This window comes from Bidens hawaiensis, unplaced genomic scaffold, assembly GCF_021521415.1.
Source record: "Bidens hawaiensis isolate Kalapana, Puna unplaced genomic scaffold, B.hawaiensis_p1.1 tig00001461_1, whole genome shotgun sequence".
NCBI classification, from domain to species: domain Eukaryota; kingdom Viridiplantae; phylum Streptophyta; class Magnoliopsida; order Asterales; family Asteraceae; genus Bidens; species Bidens hawaiensis.
The window spans coordinates 1,733,971-1,751,698 of NW_027491082.1; the positions used below are offsets into that span (position 1 = coordinate 1,733,971).

Sequence of the window (17,728 nt, forward strand, 5' to 3'; positions counted from 1 at the left end):
CTATCGCTAGGGGTGTTCTTCGGGTTATTTATTCCGGGTTTCGGGTTGTTTGGGTCGGGTTGTTCGGGTTTGAGCTCAAAACAAATTGACCCAAGAATCGACCCAAATAAGTTCGGTTGTTTGGGTTTCATGTTATATGGGTCGGGTAAATTCAGGTCGGGTTTCGGGTTTAACAAAATAAAAAAAATTCCACCTTTAACAATATCATAAATTAAAAAACCATATTCCAAGCCGTTATAAAACCATAATATACAGCATATTCAACAATAGCATATATTATTTAGCAAAACATGAAATTTATCATAAAAGAATGCATTAGATGGGATGAAGGAGTGTTGTAGCATATGGATTAATACTTGCATAGATTGAAGAAATATGCTCAATAAATATTAATATTGGTTTAAATACTATATTGTTTAAGTTTTTGAATTAAAGATGCATTCTCCGCATGCTTTATGGTCATTAATACATTAGGATGTGATAGATCCAATATTAATTGGAGTCTTTAGAACATCCGAACAAGAATACATAAGGTCACCGTGCTACTTCACCGCTAAACTATCCTATAAAATTAGGGATAAGTGCATCGATTTATTATACTTCGGGTTATTCGGGTCAACCCGAATCTGGGTATTTCAACCCAAATACCGACCCGAATATTTTATTTCGGGTTCGGTTTAGGAGTTTAATCAGTTCGGATGAATACGGGTTGGGTTATTTAGGTCTCGGGTCACTTCGGTTCAGGTTTGTTATTCGTGTACGGTTAAAAAATACACCCCTAGCTATCGCTTCAATTTTGGCGGGATCTACTTGAATTCTGTTTGCATTGATAACATGACCAAGAAATTGTACTTCTTGAAGCCATAATTCACACTTAGAAAATTTAGCATATAATTTCTCGTTTCGAATGAATTCAAGCAAAATCCTGAGATGAACCTTATGATCTTCTTCCGATTTAGAATAAATAAGTATATCGTCGATGAATACGATTACAAATTTATCTAAATAAGGCTTACAAATTCTGTTCATCATATCCATGAATGTTGCGGGAGCATTTGTAAGTCGAAATGGCATAATCGTGAATTCAAAATGTCCATATCTGGTTCTAAATGCAGTCTTTGGAATATCTTCTTCTTGGACTTTTAATTGATGATAACCTGAACGTAAATCGATCGTCGAAAAACAACTTGCTCCTTGTAGTTGATCAAACAAGTCATCGATTCTTGGGAGTGGATATTTATTCTTGATGGTTACTTTGTTTAGCTCGCGATAATCGATGCACATTCTCATCAAACCGTCTTTCTTTTTCACGAATAAGATCGGAGCTCCCTGAGGTGAAGAACTCGGCCTTATAAATCCTTTCTCTAATAGTTCATCTAACTATTTCTTTAATTCTTTCATTTCCGTTGGTGCTAATCTGTACGGGGATTTGGATATTGGAGCGGTTCTAGGTACTAAGTTTATTCTGAATTCAACATCGCGCTCCGGTGGTATTCCTGGTAATTCTTCTAGGAAAACGTCAGGAAATTCTGAAACAATTAGTACATCTTCTAATTTCTTTTCTTTAGGTTCTTCTGTCACATACACCATGAATGCCAAACAACCTTTACGTAGACATTTATTTGCTTTAATCATCGAGATTAATCTGACATGACCTCCATCTTTGTCTCCAGCAATTTGAATTGTCTTTCCATTTGTTGCACGAATTTCAATTGCTTTCTTATCGCATAAGATACGGGCTTGATTATCGGATAACCAATTCATACCTAAAACGATATCAAAGCCTGCCAATGTCATGGGTAACAACTGGAAAGGTATGACATGTCCTGCTAATAGAATTTTGCCCTTCTTCAAGACTTCAGATATTCTAACTAGATTACCGTCGGCTGTTTCTACCATGAGGGATTTGTCTAACTTAACTAGGGGTTCATTTAATAGATCACAAAATTTCTTATCTATAAAACTTTGGTTCGCACCTGAGTCGAATAAAACCCTAGCATACACATTATTAACAAGAAACGTACCGGTTATGACTTCTAGCATTTCAGCTGCCTTCTCGGTGTTGAGCACAAAAACACGTGCATTTCCCTTTCTACCTTCATTTTTGGTGCCGCTACCACTTGCACCATCTCCTCCAGTTTTCTTCTTCGGACATTCATTCTGAAAATGTCCCATCTCTCCACAACCATAACAAGCAATTTTATTTTGTCATGCAATCGGTTGTTGCATGACTCACTTGTTTACAATTAGTACAGGTGACTGACTGATTGAGCCTGCACTTCCCAAGATGTCTTCTGTTGCATATCCTACACAACGGGTTTGGTGACTGAGAGTTCCTCTTTTCCCCACGATATGGTTTCCTATCATTCTTTTTGAACACAATTTCCTTCTTGAATACATTCTCTTTCTTTTTCTCTTCACGAGTTCTGATTAAGCCATTCATCATATATCCAGCCAACTCCATGGCCGAATCAATAGTTTAAGGCAGAGACGATCTGACCATATCTCTAATCTCCTTTGGCAACCCCAGATATAACGGGTGACTTTGTTATTTTCCGGCGTTACCAAGTGTGGTACTATCCTACAGTACTCCAAGAACTTAGTATTGTAGTCCTTGAGATTTGTCCCAACAACTTTATGATTTAAAAACTTGATTTGAATTTCACCTTTTTCATTCATCAGACAAAACTTCCTGATTACGAGCTCCTTAAATTCTTCCCAACTCAACTTGTACATGTTTAGTCTACCCTTGTATTGTATAAGGGTGTTCCACCATTGCAGAGCTTCTCCTTTAAAAGATTGGGAGGAGTATTCAATTGCTTCTTCCTCAGAACACTTGCTGATAACATTAATGGCTTCTATTTCTTCAAGCCATCCCAATGTAGCAATAACACCATTGCTTCCATAGAATTCTTTGGGGTTAAACGTCTGGTATGTCTTATAACTACAGCCCTTCTTAGTCTTCTGTTTCTTGGTTTTCTTCTCTTCATATTCACTATCAGCATTAGAGCTGACATGTTCTTCTTCTTCTTCCCTCTTGGACTTGTTAGATTTCTCATTGCTCGATGTTTCTTTCTTCCTCATAGTCTCGAGCATAGCTGGAAAAGCTTCGGCAATTCCTTTTGCGATTAGTTCTTGCATATCCTCCTTTCTCACGAATTGATCACCAGTAGAAGGAGTTTCATTCACTTCTTGATTTTCAACCTTTTTCTTCATTCTCCCTCTCGTATTCCTTGAGGGTCCACTATTGACTTCAACGTTCAAATTTCCTTTTTTTGACATTCTATAGACGAGAAATAGAAGGTAACTATTAGTTACTATCTCTAAGAATTCACCGATGGCATATATCTTATCCGTACTTTCATATACTTAAATTGGTTAAAGCCTAAGTACTTTATCAAATACTTAATTCGCTAAAACCGATGGCTCTAATACCAACTTGTCAGACCCCGCCTTCGGGCCTAGGCGTATGACTCACAGTTGGTACCACTTTTGTCAATTTATCAAAGTTTGCAGCGGAAAATGTTAATTTAAAATATTCATTTTCATAACAAAGGGAATTAAATACCCTTGACTGTTTTACAAAATTTACTTGTTTAAAAACAAGTTTAATATATGCATCATTACAAAATTAGCTGAGCCACCAGCTGCATTCTATGCCTAGTGATCTTCTATCTCCATTGGCATATCCATATTTATACCTTACTTTTGGTTACCTGAAAACAGTTTGAAAATACGTCAGCTATATGCTGATGAATACGCTGACTCAATAAAACATTTTCACAATTCGTAATGACACAACACCAATAGTGTTCAACAACTCAGTGGGTCTCAATCCCATCTCATCGGAACTAAACATACGCACAAACCACATAATCAGACTTTACTCGCCCTAGAGATAGTCACTTGCCTCATGGTCAGTATGTGTGTAGTGTGCCCACTACAGTACATATATGTAAGGATCCAGACACATGTGTATTTTAGCCTGAGTGTTTAGTACTACCTTGTATCAAAACGTTTTAGAGGTTTTGAACCAACCCTCATGCAAATATTTCCATAACTCTTTTACATATGGATAACAGTCCATAGTTTTAAAGAGTAAATATCTTTTCAAAAATACAATACATAGACATATTCACGTCATAAAACATTTTACACTATAAAAAGATTTGGACGTATTCACCTTTTTTTGATTTCAAGATTTCTCACCAACAGATGTCTGATCTTTATCTCTTTATTTCGAACCTATAGTACGAGAATAACATTATATAAATAACTAGATCTATGATCTAGCTTTAGACCTTAAGTCTATTTGCATAACCTTTACCTTGATGTTTATTTCATTTATAAAACATTATATACTACGTTTCTTTATCATGAAGAAATGTACATATATCCCATTTCTTCATTCATAAGAAATATCTTTATAATAAAGAATAATATTTTATTCATAACCTTATCTTATGTAAGCTACATTTCACTTATTAACTGATCAAGGTATAGACTATACCCTCAACTAGGGTCTAAGCCATATATAATAAAATAATCGGGTAGAACCCCTACCTGATATGGCTTGTCTATACAGAATACTAAAACTTCCTGTGGGCAACACTCCTTCTTGCACGTACTTCTATACAATTAACGTGTCAGAAATTGTCGGGACTATGGCACGGTTTTCAAGGTAAAGTGTGTGTGATGTGATGGAGACTTCATCCCCATGGCTGCCTATTTATACCCAGAATCTGTGCATCTACGCGTATCGCGAAGGATTTTTCGCGATGCGCGAAGGACAAATGTAGCCGCGGGTATTATTATATTCCTTCGCGTATCAACCACTAGACCTGCCACGTGTTAGCACCGGATGAGGTTACTTCATGCATCTTCGCGTATCGCGAAGGTGCTAAATTTTTATTTTCAGTCTCTGGTCTTCTGATGTGTTGTAAAACACTCGTATTTTCCGCACGTTTTATCTACGTATTATATTATATTTTATATGTTTTAACTCATTTTAGATAGGTTTTACATACATTTATTAATCTTGTAGGTTTTGGGTGAAAGAAATAAGAAAACCGGGACTTTTTGAGCATTCTACGAGCCTTTTACGCGTACAAGTTCAAGACAAAGCTCAAGGCCCGACCCGTATGCATCATGGAGGCCCAAGACCATATTATATTATATTATATTATATTATATAAAAAAATAAAACCCTAATGAGCCAAAATAGCTGCTGATCGGAATCAATAGCAGCACAAAAGCATCAATAGCAACACAACAGCATCAACAGCAGCACAACAACAGCCAACAGCAGCACAATAGCTGCTGATCGGAATTTCCAGCAAGAAAAAAGAAAGAAAAAGCTTTTGTGTGCTAGGGTTTTGATCGTGTGACGGCTAGGGAAGGAAGAACAAGCAAGAATCAAGCCTCGGGATCATTCACCACTGTTTTTTACAGCCGAGAGCAGCCCCGGAACACCTCATATCCTTACCTCTTTTTCATTGTTCATACACTTTTAGTTTCTTGCTTAATTGTTGAATTGTTTTGCAATTACTTGAGAGATTGAATTGTTTAGGATTAGGATTGATTGTTGGACGATTGTTAAGATGGTTGGTATGAGTTTTATGATGATTTTATTGAGTGTTTGCTGCTGTCCAATTAATATGCTTGGCTAATCTTGTTAGTTCTACCTAGGAATGATGATAATTGTTAGGTTTTGATGAGTTTTATGGATTGTTTGATTAATAGACCTTAATTGTTATTGTAAAGTTTGATTTAGACATGAAATAGGTTGTGTTTAAGGGCCGGAAAATTTGGTGATTCATTGCATAAACCCCGTGTGTCGGTTGATTAGTTTTGTATTGATTGATCGGTGCATTGTTTGATTCTAGACTTTGTGTTTAGGGTTTGTTTGCGGTAGGTACCACCGTAGGGTTTTGTTGCATGATTAATTGGATTAAGTACAGCGGTTAAACACCTTTCTTGAGACCGAGAGGTGATAGGAAGTTAGGGTTGTCTCATTACCTTTGCATGCTAGAATAAGGATTGCGCGAGAGCGAGTTCGTTTCTTGTCAGGTTTAGGTGTTTGAGCGACTAGTTGATCTATTTTAGTTTAAGTTGAATTGTTCCTCTATCCTTGGTTGTGTAGTATTCATTGCCATTAGGGTCGAGTGTTGGTGAGACCAAGAGGTGATCTAGCATTAGAACACGTTAGCAATTGTTTCCCGGTTTGGTCGTTTTAGCCGATTTTGAGTAGTTAGGGTTTGTTGTGTGAGACCGAGAGGTAATCCAGTGAGCCCGAGCGATCCTTAGTCGTGTCATCTTTAGGGACCGGTGTCTATATATCATTCAATCCATTAGCTTGTTAGACCTACAATTTGATTCAGACCTAGGTAGACGTTTTTCTCCATCCTAAGTTAACACAGTTAGTTTTACGTTAAGTTTTCTATTTTTGGTAAGTTTTGTTAGTTAGTCCAGTTAGTTCAATTAAGTATTTAAAAATCAAAAAATCAAAAATCAATATAATATTATTTTAAGGTAGGTCTTGTCTAGGGTTAGTGATCTTTAGCGTTCTAACGTGTCCACGTGTTCGATACTCGGACTTCCTAAGTCTATACTACTTGCGATCGGTACACTTGCCGGTTGTGTGTGGTTTTAGGATTTTCGTTTTAATATTAAAGCTTAGTTGTGAGGGTCATTATTATAGGGTTATTAGACACACATCATCTTCGGTAAAGTGCAAAGTGCGCAATCAAAACGCCACATTACACCCATCGCCCGAGTCCGTGTGCGTGCGCGTGCGCGTCGGATGCTTCGCACCCTCCGCTAGGACTAGTGAGAGTGATTAGCCACATAAGAACATTACCATGAAAAACTCCTTATTTATAAAGTGCTTCCATTTCTTTCCCACTTTCCATGTGGGATGGAGTTTTTCCTTATTTCTTAACATAATATATTCTTGTTTCCTTTTATCTCATTTGTTCCCATTAGTTATCTCATAAATATCTTTAGTCCTTTAACTTTATAAACTTGTAAAAACTTTGAACCAAAATTTTGTGGGTGTTACAAATTTTGTATCTAGCAAAACATTGCTTGCTTTTAGATCCCTGTGGATAATCTTTAGCCTAGAATCATGATGAAGATACAATAGTCCACGAGCAATCCCCTGAATGATTTGGAACCGTTTCCTCCAATCTAAAAGAAATGCGCTTTCTTGATTTAAAGTCGGACCATTTCATTATAATATATTAGAGTTTGAGAAAAGTAATTTAGAAATTGAAGTAGTTAGGGTTTGAGAACTTAATTGTAGGTTAGAGAACAAACCGAATATAAAAGAATCCAAGCCTTTGTTTGGTAAGTATTCGTAAACTAACATCTTTTCTTCCTTATGGAAACAATATCCCAAAAGCCGAACTAGGTTTCTATGTTGAAGTTTCGCTATCAATGTTACTTCATTTTTGAATTCTTGCATCCCTTGACCTGAACTTTGTGATAATCTTTTGATAGCAATTTCTTGCCCATTTAGTAGTGTACCCTAAGTAAATCATTTTTAGCTAACAACAATTACAAATAACCACTAAGGCCATGCTCATTACCGAGATTGACAAGACACTACCTTATAAACGGAGCGGTCGGAGCCAAATCCACCTTTTCCAACCTTGTTTAAGGGAGAAAAGTTATCGGTTGCTACAACTATTGTGCTCAAATCAAACACATCCAAATCAACATTTTTGCCAATATCATTCTCCATGTTAGGCCCTTCCAAGGTTTTCAAGTTATTCTTGAAATTGAATCCAATTTCGCCTTCATTTCGGTTGGCTGCATCAACCCATAGTAGTGAAGTGAATACTAGTGTATTAATGCTTATATGTGAGTTTCATTAAACTGAACTGACCCAGGCCAGACCAAAAAAAAAAACACTCAAGTTTTCGGTATATTATAGTTTGATCAGAATTTACTGCTTTTTAGGTGCACTAGTACTGCTTGATTCATGTTTTGTGGGACAGATGCTGTATTCAAATCATTGAATATCTGTTTTGTGCTTCCAGTTTAATTAAAATTGGTTTAAACCAATTAAAAAGAACTATATTAGCAGGATGTAATCAAACTAAACGAGTAAGTGCTCATACTACACATTCTTCATTAATTTTGTTTTCTAAATTTATCCACAAATTTTAACAATATGTTTGGACTTTTAGTCCCACAATACTTTTTATGACTTTCAGTGTCAAAATGTGTCGGATAAGGCTTAGCCGTCTTAGCCGACTAGTCTAGCGTGGCGAGCTCTAATCGGCCTAGAAAGGAAATTCTAGAAAGAAGTGAGTTAATTTTCAAAAACTATATTGAAAATTTTACAGTCATAGTTGACTAATTGGGTAATTTATCCCATCGTTAAAATAATAATAATAAAAAAAAGCATTGATGGCGTACCTAATTCATTGGCACCAACCCCTATATAAAAAGAATATAAAAAGACTGGCCCCCATTTGAAAATGTCATTGTATCGTTCATGTCCCCGTGCCACTTAATGCAACCTCCACCGTTGGGCCCTTTAATAATATCGGCAAGTGCATATCCCATGCATGTACAATCCCTCAAGCACAACCCTTCGCACGCTTTTAATCCCAAAGTCATGTTCACATGTGCCGTGGATGTATCCGGTACCTTAGCATTGGCTAACTCAACGACCCCGGCTCCAGTCTTGCATATCTGTGTTCCAACCTTTCTTTTACACACTTTGTAAGCGTCCCCTATGTACCAGTCTTGTTGTGACTGTAGTGATTGTGGCTCGTATCCGGGAAGGCAATCACACTCAAAAGTGGCCGATTTATTTGGATCACAAAAGCCAAAGGGACCACAATGGTTATAGCCATCACACTGTCTTTTGGAGCCGACCAGAACCCAATCCACTTACTATCTGCCTCATTCCAAACTAGCCTAAAAAATGTTCCAGATTCTGTAAGGACAAATCTAGTTAATATTGACGACTTGCTCACATGGTAAAAAAACACAACCTCCTCATCATTGTTTAGGAAAGCAGGATGCATGATAGGATCATTCACCATCAGAGGTATGCCGCTGAATCCATGACCCGTCCATGAACCAGGCTGCCAAATACCTGTCATACCTTTAACCAAGAGCATCTGAGGTGAATTATTAAACTCTATTTTCAATAATAATCACCCAAACTGGGATTCCCGGTAGATTTCCAAGACGTAATCATCCTGTTCAAACCTGTTTTCCTATCTAACCCAATCTTCATACCCAGAAGAAACGTATTTGAAGGGTGATCAAAGCTTTGCCATGAATAAACCTCTTTGTTTAGGCTTTGAAACAACACCAAATTCCCCGAATCCAACAACTGAGCCGAAAAAAGATGATCACTCTGTTGAATTTATATAGCACAAGGGAGCCGATCACAATTAACAATTAAGAACTGGTCTTAATTATGCAAAACAAATATTGCTTCTGGACGTGCAGTAAGGAAACAAGGAAACAAAGGACAAACTCTTTTAATGGGACCTGCACATATTATATTGCAAACACAATGAATCTCTCTTATCTCTCTTTGACAAATAAAAAGATTTCGATATATTATTAAGAAAACGTACACACGAAAAACTTAAATAATACATCAAATACCAAAGGCTTATATAGATATTATTTGGCCTAATCCTACTCGAACTCAAATATAAAATTTGAGCCAAACTCAAATAGGAATTAGGATAAGACTAACTTAATTCAAATAAGACTAACTTATTAATAAATAATAAACGAATTATTATTTAAAATCTCCTCCAAGCCACCCCATGAGATTTACCAAACCGCCCTTAAATATCATCTCGTTTAACACTCCCGCTCAATATTTGCTTCCTTTCATTCCCAAGCGAGTACAAAACTTCACAAGCTTCTCTTTTGGCAAACTCTTCGTGAACATATCAGCAGCTTGCTCCAACATGTTAACATATTTAAAATCAATTTCTCCATTCAACACTTTCTCACGAATAAAGTGATAATGAACTTCAATATGTTTCGTACGCGCATGAAACGTGGGATTCTTAGCCAATAATATTGAACACATTATCCCCATACAATGCTACCTTCTCATTCTTACCTTAATTTAACTCGTTTATAAAACGAACCAGCCATACTCACTCTTGCGCGGCCATAGTTGCATCCCGATACTCCGCCTCGGTAGTCGAAAGTGACACCGTGGGCTGCCTTTTGCTACACCAAGTAACAGCACTTGAACCAATCAAGAAAGCATACGCGGTTATACACTGTCTCGTGTCCGGATCTTTAGCATAATCGGCATCGCAAAACCCGATTAATTCCATACTCGACTCCCTCTTAAGCTTAACACCATAGCTCGGAGTCGACTTCACACACCGTAACACTAACCGAGCAGCTTCAAGGTGAGGTTTTCTCGGAGCTTAAACAAATCTACTAAGCACACCAACAACATACGCGATGTCGGGTATAGCCAAGGTCAAATAAAGAAGACTTCCAATTATTTGCCTATACATGGTTACTTCTTCCAACTCTTTTCCTTCTTCGGATCGAAGAGATCCATTTGGTTCCATGGGTACCCGTATCGGTTTGCAACTTTCCATACCAAATTTCACCAAAAGATTAACGACATACCGATTTTGATGAAGTATAAATCATTCTTGTACTCGAGCTCTAGACCCAAAAAGTGCTTTAATTTTCCCACATCTTTCATGAAAAAACGAGTGCACAGATTAATTTTTAATTGCTCCACCACGTAGACTAAATCGCCGGCTATAATTAAGTTGTCTACATAAACGAGGATAACTGTATCGGCTATTGTAGGAACAAATCCATTAAGTTCTAAAACTCACCGATCTTACCGAACCAGGCCCGCGGTGACTGTTTTAAGCCGTAAATTGCTTTCTTTAACTGACAAAGATAATTAGGAAAATTTTGACTTACAAAACCTCCCGGCTGATCCATGTATATTACCCGATCCAAATCGCCATATAAAAATGCATTACTCACATCCATTTGCCATAAATCCCAACCTTTGCACGCGGCGATAGCTAAAATTACTCGAACCGAAATGAGCTTAGATGCGAGACTAAACGTATCTTCATAATCGATCTCGTACTCCTGTGAAAAACCCAATGCCACTAATCGAGCTTTATATCTTTCTAACGACCCATCGGCCCGCCTTTTAATTTTAAAAACCCATTTACACGAAATCGTATTTACATCACTCAGCTTCGGAACAAGATGCCAGGTCTCGTTCTGGCTAAAGCATCTAACTCTTGCTTCATTGCTTCCATCCACTTAGGATCTCATATAGCTTGTTCTACCATCTCAGGTTCGGTTTCTTGACTAACAAGTAAGTCAAAATTTGCATACTTCGGGTTTTGTTTTCTCTCCCGTTCGGACCTTCGAACAGCTTGCACATTGTCATCAATGGTTGCTGAACTGTTAGGATTGTCAGACCGAGACCCGGACTGACTAGTTGACAACCTGATGCGCCAGGGGCTGATCCATGGGCTGCTGTGTAAACCCACATTTTCTGTTTGATTCTCAACAGGTTGAACAGTGGGTTCAACCTCCTCTTCATTGTTTAACTCCACAGCAACATACTTGTCCACTTCTTGTCTTAAGTCTTGAGTGTCGGGTAACACTTCTTTACTCGATGACCACCATGATGAGTTTTCATCAAATATTACGTCCCGAGACACGTAAATTCACCCGGTACTCGGCTCACAACATCGCCACCCCTTTCTTTTCATTATCGTAACCAACAAAAATACATCTCGTTGCTTTTTCTCTAACTTGTGTCTGAGATGCCCCAGGATGAACACATAACAAACGCATCCAAAGACTCGAAAATAACTAACATTCGGTCGGATTTTGAACATCTTCTCGTATGGTGACTCGTAGTCCATTCCTTGTTGTGGCAATTGGTTACTTATAAACGCAGCAGTACTCACTGCCTCCACCCAAAATCTCCCCGGTACATTCTTGTTGTGCATCATGCTTCCGATCATGTCGATTAGGGTCTGGTCCTTTTTCTCCGAAACCCTGTTTTGCTCGGGAGTATTAAAACACGTTAGTTGGCGTTTAATTCTATTTTCTTTAAGAAACAAAGAAAATTCACGGGATGTATACCTGCCTCCGTTATCGGAACGAAGGCACTCGATGCTTCGTTTTAAGTCTCGTTCAGCTTCCAACTTAAATTCTTTGAAACGTTCAAACGCCTCAGCTTTCTTCTTCATGAAATATACCCACAAATATTTTGAATAATTGTCAATAAATGATATCATAAAAATCATACCTTTGACTGTTGGTTGTTTTACCGGACCGAACACATCGGTATGAACGAGTTCAAGTGGGGCTTTAGCTCGATAACTAGAGTTCTCGAATGGTTGCTTATGAGCCTTTCCAAACTGACAACCGCCACACACTACATCTGTTTTTACTTCGAGTTCAGGTATTCGCGCCACCAACTTCTTTTTCATGATTAATTGAAATTTATCATACCCGACGTGGCTTAAACGCTGGTGCCACAAATCTGCGTTTAAATTCCTTTTCACCTTATTCACATACGAAGTCCCGACAGACAATACATAAACCGAGTCTTTCTTTCTCCCTTGAATCACCGGTATGGATTTAGTTTCGAACTTATCGAAAATACTCACATCATTCGGCCCGAATAGAACATACCGCCAGGTGTCGGTGATTTGAGGAACCGACAACAAGTTCTTTTTCATGCCAGGAACATGAAACACGCTTTTAAGAACCAAACCACCTTCCTCAGAATCAGATGAGATATCAACCTCACCCATATGAGCTATGTCGTGTCGTGAGTCATCGGCTATAACTACCACTTGATTACCCTCGTACTTAACCGGGTTCTTTAACCGCTCCGTTTGACCCGTTAGGTGATTCGAACAACCCGAGTCTACAATCTAATCATTTAACAAATTTAAAGAGGGTTTTATTGTAGCCGTTAACACGTGAACCTCTTCAATTCCGGCATAATGTGCCTCGGCATCCCAACGCACTTCAGTTCGATTTTGCGTTGTCACAGCATTTCCTTCTTCAGTTGCACTCGCTGTACAATACTTTGCGATGTGTCCTCGCATGCCACAATTATAACACTTAAAAGTTTTAAACGACGGACGTTTACCTTGTTTATTACGGTTCCAATTCTTCTGTTCATCACCGCCTTCCTGTTGGTCTCGTTCCTCGGGTTTATTTCCTTTGTTCGATCGATCCATGGCTTCTTTTTATTGTAATTGTGGTTGGGTTTGAACTTTCCTTTTTCCTTTACCCGCAAACAGTGCTTCGTTTTCTTGTTTCGGTACAGTAGAGATTGACACACCGGCCATCTGTTTAGCTAAGGATTCCTGTCCGGATAACAAATTTTCAAATTCCGAGAGCGACGGTTGGGTCGCCCAACCTGAACAGCAGCGACAAATGACTGAAATTCCAGCCTCAACCCGTGAATAATAATCCGTTTATCCTCACGTCTCCAATCCTTGATTGCTAATCTAAATCGGCAATCTCACGACAAAGCGATTTAACTTTATGGAAGTACTTTGGAATCGGCATATCTTTCTGAGTAACCGAATGCAACTCGTTTTCAAGAAGTTGTAATCGGGTGTCGTTTTTCTTCGTGAATAGTCGTTCAAGAATATCCCATGCATGCTTCAGTGTTTCGACTTCTTGAAAGTGATCTAACATCTCCTCTTCGACTGTTGTTTTCAACACGAACATCGCTTTCCCGACCTTTACTCGCCACTTCCCGACAGCACCTCCGGTGTCGTTTCTTGGTAGTTGCGTATCGGTTCCGTTGGTAACCTCCCAAAAGTCCTGACCTTGAAGGTATGACATAACACATGTCGACCAAGTCCGGTAATTAGTTTGGTTCAAACGCTTGATTCCGGCAACAAATGACGTATCGGCCATCGTTTCCTTCTTCGTCGGCTTCTTTTCTTCACCTGTTAGCTTACGATCTACTGACCTGGATAATCGCCAAAGGCAATCGTCCGTGAGACTAATCTCTTGGCTGGACTTCGATTGGCTAAACTCGATTAATGTACGGACGTTCGGTGACCCGGCTCTGATACCACTTGTTGAATTTATATAGCGCAAGGGAGCCGATCACAATACAATTAAGAACTGATCTTAATTATGCAAAACAAATATTGCTTCTGGACGTGCAGTAAGGAAACAAAGGACAAACTCTTTTAATGGGACCTGCACATATTGTATTGCAAACACAATGAATCTCTCTAATCTCTCTTTGACAAACAAAAAGACTTTGATATATTATTAAGAAAACGTACACATGAAAAACTTAAATAATACATCAAATACCAAAGGCTTATATAGATATCCTTTGGCCTAATCCTACTCGAACTCAAATACACAATTTGAGCCAAAGTCAAATAGGAATTAGGATAAGACTAACTTAATTCAAATAAGACTAACTTATTAATAAATAATAAACGAATTATTATTTAAAATCTCCTCCAAGCCACCCCATGAGATTTACCGAACCGCCCTTAAATATCGTCTCGTTTAACACACTCTCCACTCTGGAAATGTTCATTGACCAAAACACAAAACTTTGATTTATTTCATGCAGGACGAGGTTCCCGGTTCGATCAACGGATAGGATACCAGATGAGTTGGTAATTGGACGGTCTCTATTGGCAACCCAAACTACAGTTTGCTCCCAATTAATTTTGTTATACCAGATACCCACGTATCTATCGCTGGAATTTACAGGGCTAAAAAAACCAAGAGCAAAAGTTTCTGCAGTAGAGACCAAAATATCTCCATCCTTAACGGGTTGAGTGAGTGTGATGGTGTCGATACAAGCACAAAACCCGAAGACCAGAAAGATTAACAAAGATACCAGAATTCTTCTTTCTTGAAACATGTTCTCTTTCGTTCTGATCAGATGCTTGTTTGTCTGTTTGATGTTCAAAAGAAACAATGTATGAGAACCGTGATTAAATATCAAAGAATGTGTTGGGCTTAATAATGGTTAGTGTATAGCTGGCCAGATCGAGCGGCTGGGTCAATGGACCAATCTCTGAATGCAATTAATTAAAATCTTATCTCCATAAGTCGATCATAAATATAGCTTTCAAACAGTGTGGCCTAGATTATTCACTAAAGCAAAAACACATGGCAATAAACAAAACGTAAAATTCTTAAGTGAACATATGAAATTTCTTTTTTGAACGGCAATTTTTTTAAAACATATGAATAGTTAATTTACTTTTTTTTTTCGAAAGGCCAAGTTTTATAAAAACAAAAGGGATCTCAAGCAAGAAGCAAAAACCCAAAAGTATAAAGAAAAACAAGAAGACGAGCTACAAACCACCACAACCTCAACTACTCTTACATCGAAGTTTCCTCCTCCCCTACATCATGTATATTGCATAATAAAAAAAATCATTGATTGCCGATTAGCTCATGTTCCTTGATGATCATGGCCCGGATACCATTCTCATGACCCGAAATCCTAAAGTCCAACTTCGATCATATTATGAGCTTCCCATTCTAAATCTTCCTTTGATTTATTAATTTAAGCTGGATCCTCAATTCCTCATAGTCGAGCTTAGACCGGTTTTGGACTCCAAATTATGTTCTAGAGTTTTAAGGAATGTGGTGGACCCTATGTACGCAGTCGACCCTATCTTTTGTCTTATCAGAGTACTGTACGCCGCCCCCTGCTTCATCGATCTTCTTCGGCTCCGGCGAGTAAACCAAATTCTTCCCACTTTCCGATATCATCAAGAGCTCCGGGCCATGACAATCATCGTCCTTACCTGGTGGCTGTGCTGGTTGTGGCAACTTTTGGATACCCGATGAAACGCCGCAGCCTGAGCCTGAAGCTTCGCCGGAAATGAGATTTACACCATCATTCAAGGCATTGGGTGCAGCGAGATAAACGCCTTCATTCAATGCCGGACAGTTTACAAACCAAATATTTAAAAGACGAATTTCTCCACTTTACAGTTAATTCTTCATCTATCTTTCTCCCGTCTTTGACCAAGATTCCCAATTTCTCAGAGTCTACACAATCGTCCTTCACGGAGGCGTGTGATTCTAAAACAACCGTGCCGATCATGAACTTTTCAACTATTCCTTCAAAATAACTTGTACTTTTGTCGGACAATTGTAATTGTTTTTTCATATTGATATTTATTTTTATGTCTTTGGTTTCAGTAACTACCAGTTCCAAACTAGTAATGTATTTTTATAGTTTATGCAGGTGGTGAAGGTTGTTGATTGGTGGGGCGATTCTTGGTGAGAAATAATTGATGGAGGTTTTTTTATGTTTTATTTTTAATAAAAATATAATAATAAAATAATAATGTAGTGATAATTGGAATGGGTTATCCACTACACACGTTTTGTATATAATGCCCTTACAGTGACGTGACGTCACATGTCACACAACGCCCCATAGGGGCTACACTCGTTCTTAAGACTTGATAGGGTTGTCAAATTATTGTAGAGTATCATGCCACCAGTTTTTAATCACACCATTGTCATTAAGACTAGATATGGATAGCGAGCCTTATCGCTCATGTACAAGTAAAATTTTAGAATTGGTCTAATTCTTGTTGAGTGCCATCATCAATGTTATATATAGTGGTCTAATTCATGTGGACTGATGTCACCAGTGATTTTTTTCTGACAATTTTCAAAAACTCACGAAGCCGATGAAAGCATACTGAAACATCACGGAGTCGACTGCTTTCAAGGAGACGATTTTTGCATCAAAGTTCATAGATCCGATGGATTGTGGTTCAAAGATCACGGGTCTTGTCAGACATCAGACACATGGCATAATCCTATTGGATAGTGAAATCCATCGGCCGAACCCAAATGTGTCGGCTCCGATGGTTTTGTATTGGACATTATGAAAGTTCAAAATATTTTGGGCGAAATTTGATTTCTCTCTTGAAAAGGACTATTTAAAGAATTTCTCCTTATGACTCATGTACAAGAAGTAGACTTTTTCTCCACTCCATAAATTGAAAACTTTATTGCTGTCTAATTCTTGTTGAGTGTCATCATCAATGTTATAAAGATTCTTAGATTAGATTTTTGAACAGTCAGTCAAATCAAATTAGACAAGGAACTTAATCAATATGGATTGAACTTCCATGAGTTGGACCGCCCCTTTTTTTGTGAGTGGCGGTTGAACCACTGACTTGGTTTTGTGTTTCGACCAGTCTTGGGTAATTAAAAAGATAATTTTGAAAATATATATTTTTTATATTAAGATTCAACTTTGGACCACTCTAAAAGACTAAAAGAGTGCTTAACAATTAATATCAAAAGATGTTGGTTTTATATTACTTTACTAGCTTTAGAGCCCGTGTAACACACAAGATGATCCAAAAATAAAGTTATAAATAAAACAAATAAGTACATACTATATATGAAAAAATGATTACATATATGCTTATATTTATATATGTGTATATAAATTGATTTTATTTATATCAGAAAATGATTTTTTTTTTCAAAAAAAAATGAACTTATTAAATAATAATAATAATAATAACGCAAGTGTAAAAACATACCTGACAACGGTCCATCTATTAGAAATTTGATTCTCAGTATCAGATATATATATATATATATATATATATATATATAATTAAAAGAATTTTGGTTATGAACCAATTTCAAAAAAGACTTTTCATACAATAATAGTTCT

General features: G+C 37.7%; 1 pseudogene across 1 annotated transcript in view; it reads right to left on the reverse strand.

Moving 5' to 3' along the window:
- The window catches only part of LOC143578600 (G-type lectin S-receptor-like serine/threonine-protein kinase RKS1), a 37,489-nt pseudogene extending 22,475 nt beyond the window's left edge, over positions 1 to 15,014 (reverse strand). The window contains exons 1-6 of the transcript XR_013143304.1: positions 14,565 to 15,014; positions 8,464 to 9,377; positions 7,953 to 8,025; positions 7,610 to 7,842; positions 7,318 to 7,528; positions 7,061 to 7,212 (exon numbers count right to left, since the gene is read on the reverse strand). The product of XR_013143304.1 is annotated as a G-type lectin S-receptor-like serine/threonine-protein kinase RKS1 (transcript). The remainder of the gene's footprint in view (positions 1 to 7,060; positions 7,213 to 7,317; positions 7,529 to 7,609; positions 7,843 to 7,952; positions 8,026 to 8,463; positions 9,378 to 14,564) is intronic.
- Between the last annotated feature and the right edge of the window lie 2,714 nt (positions 15,015 to 17,728).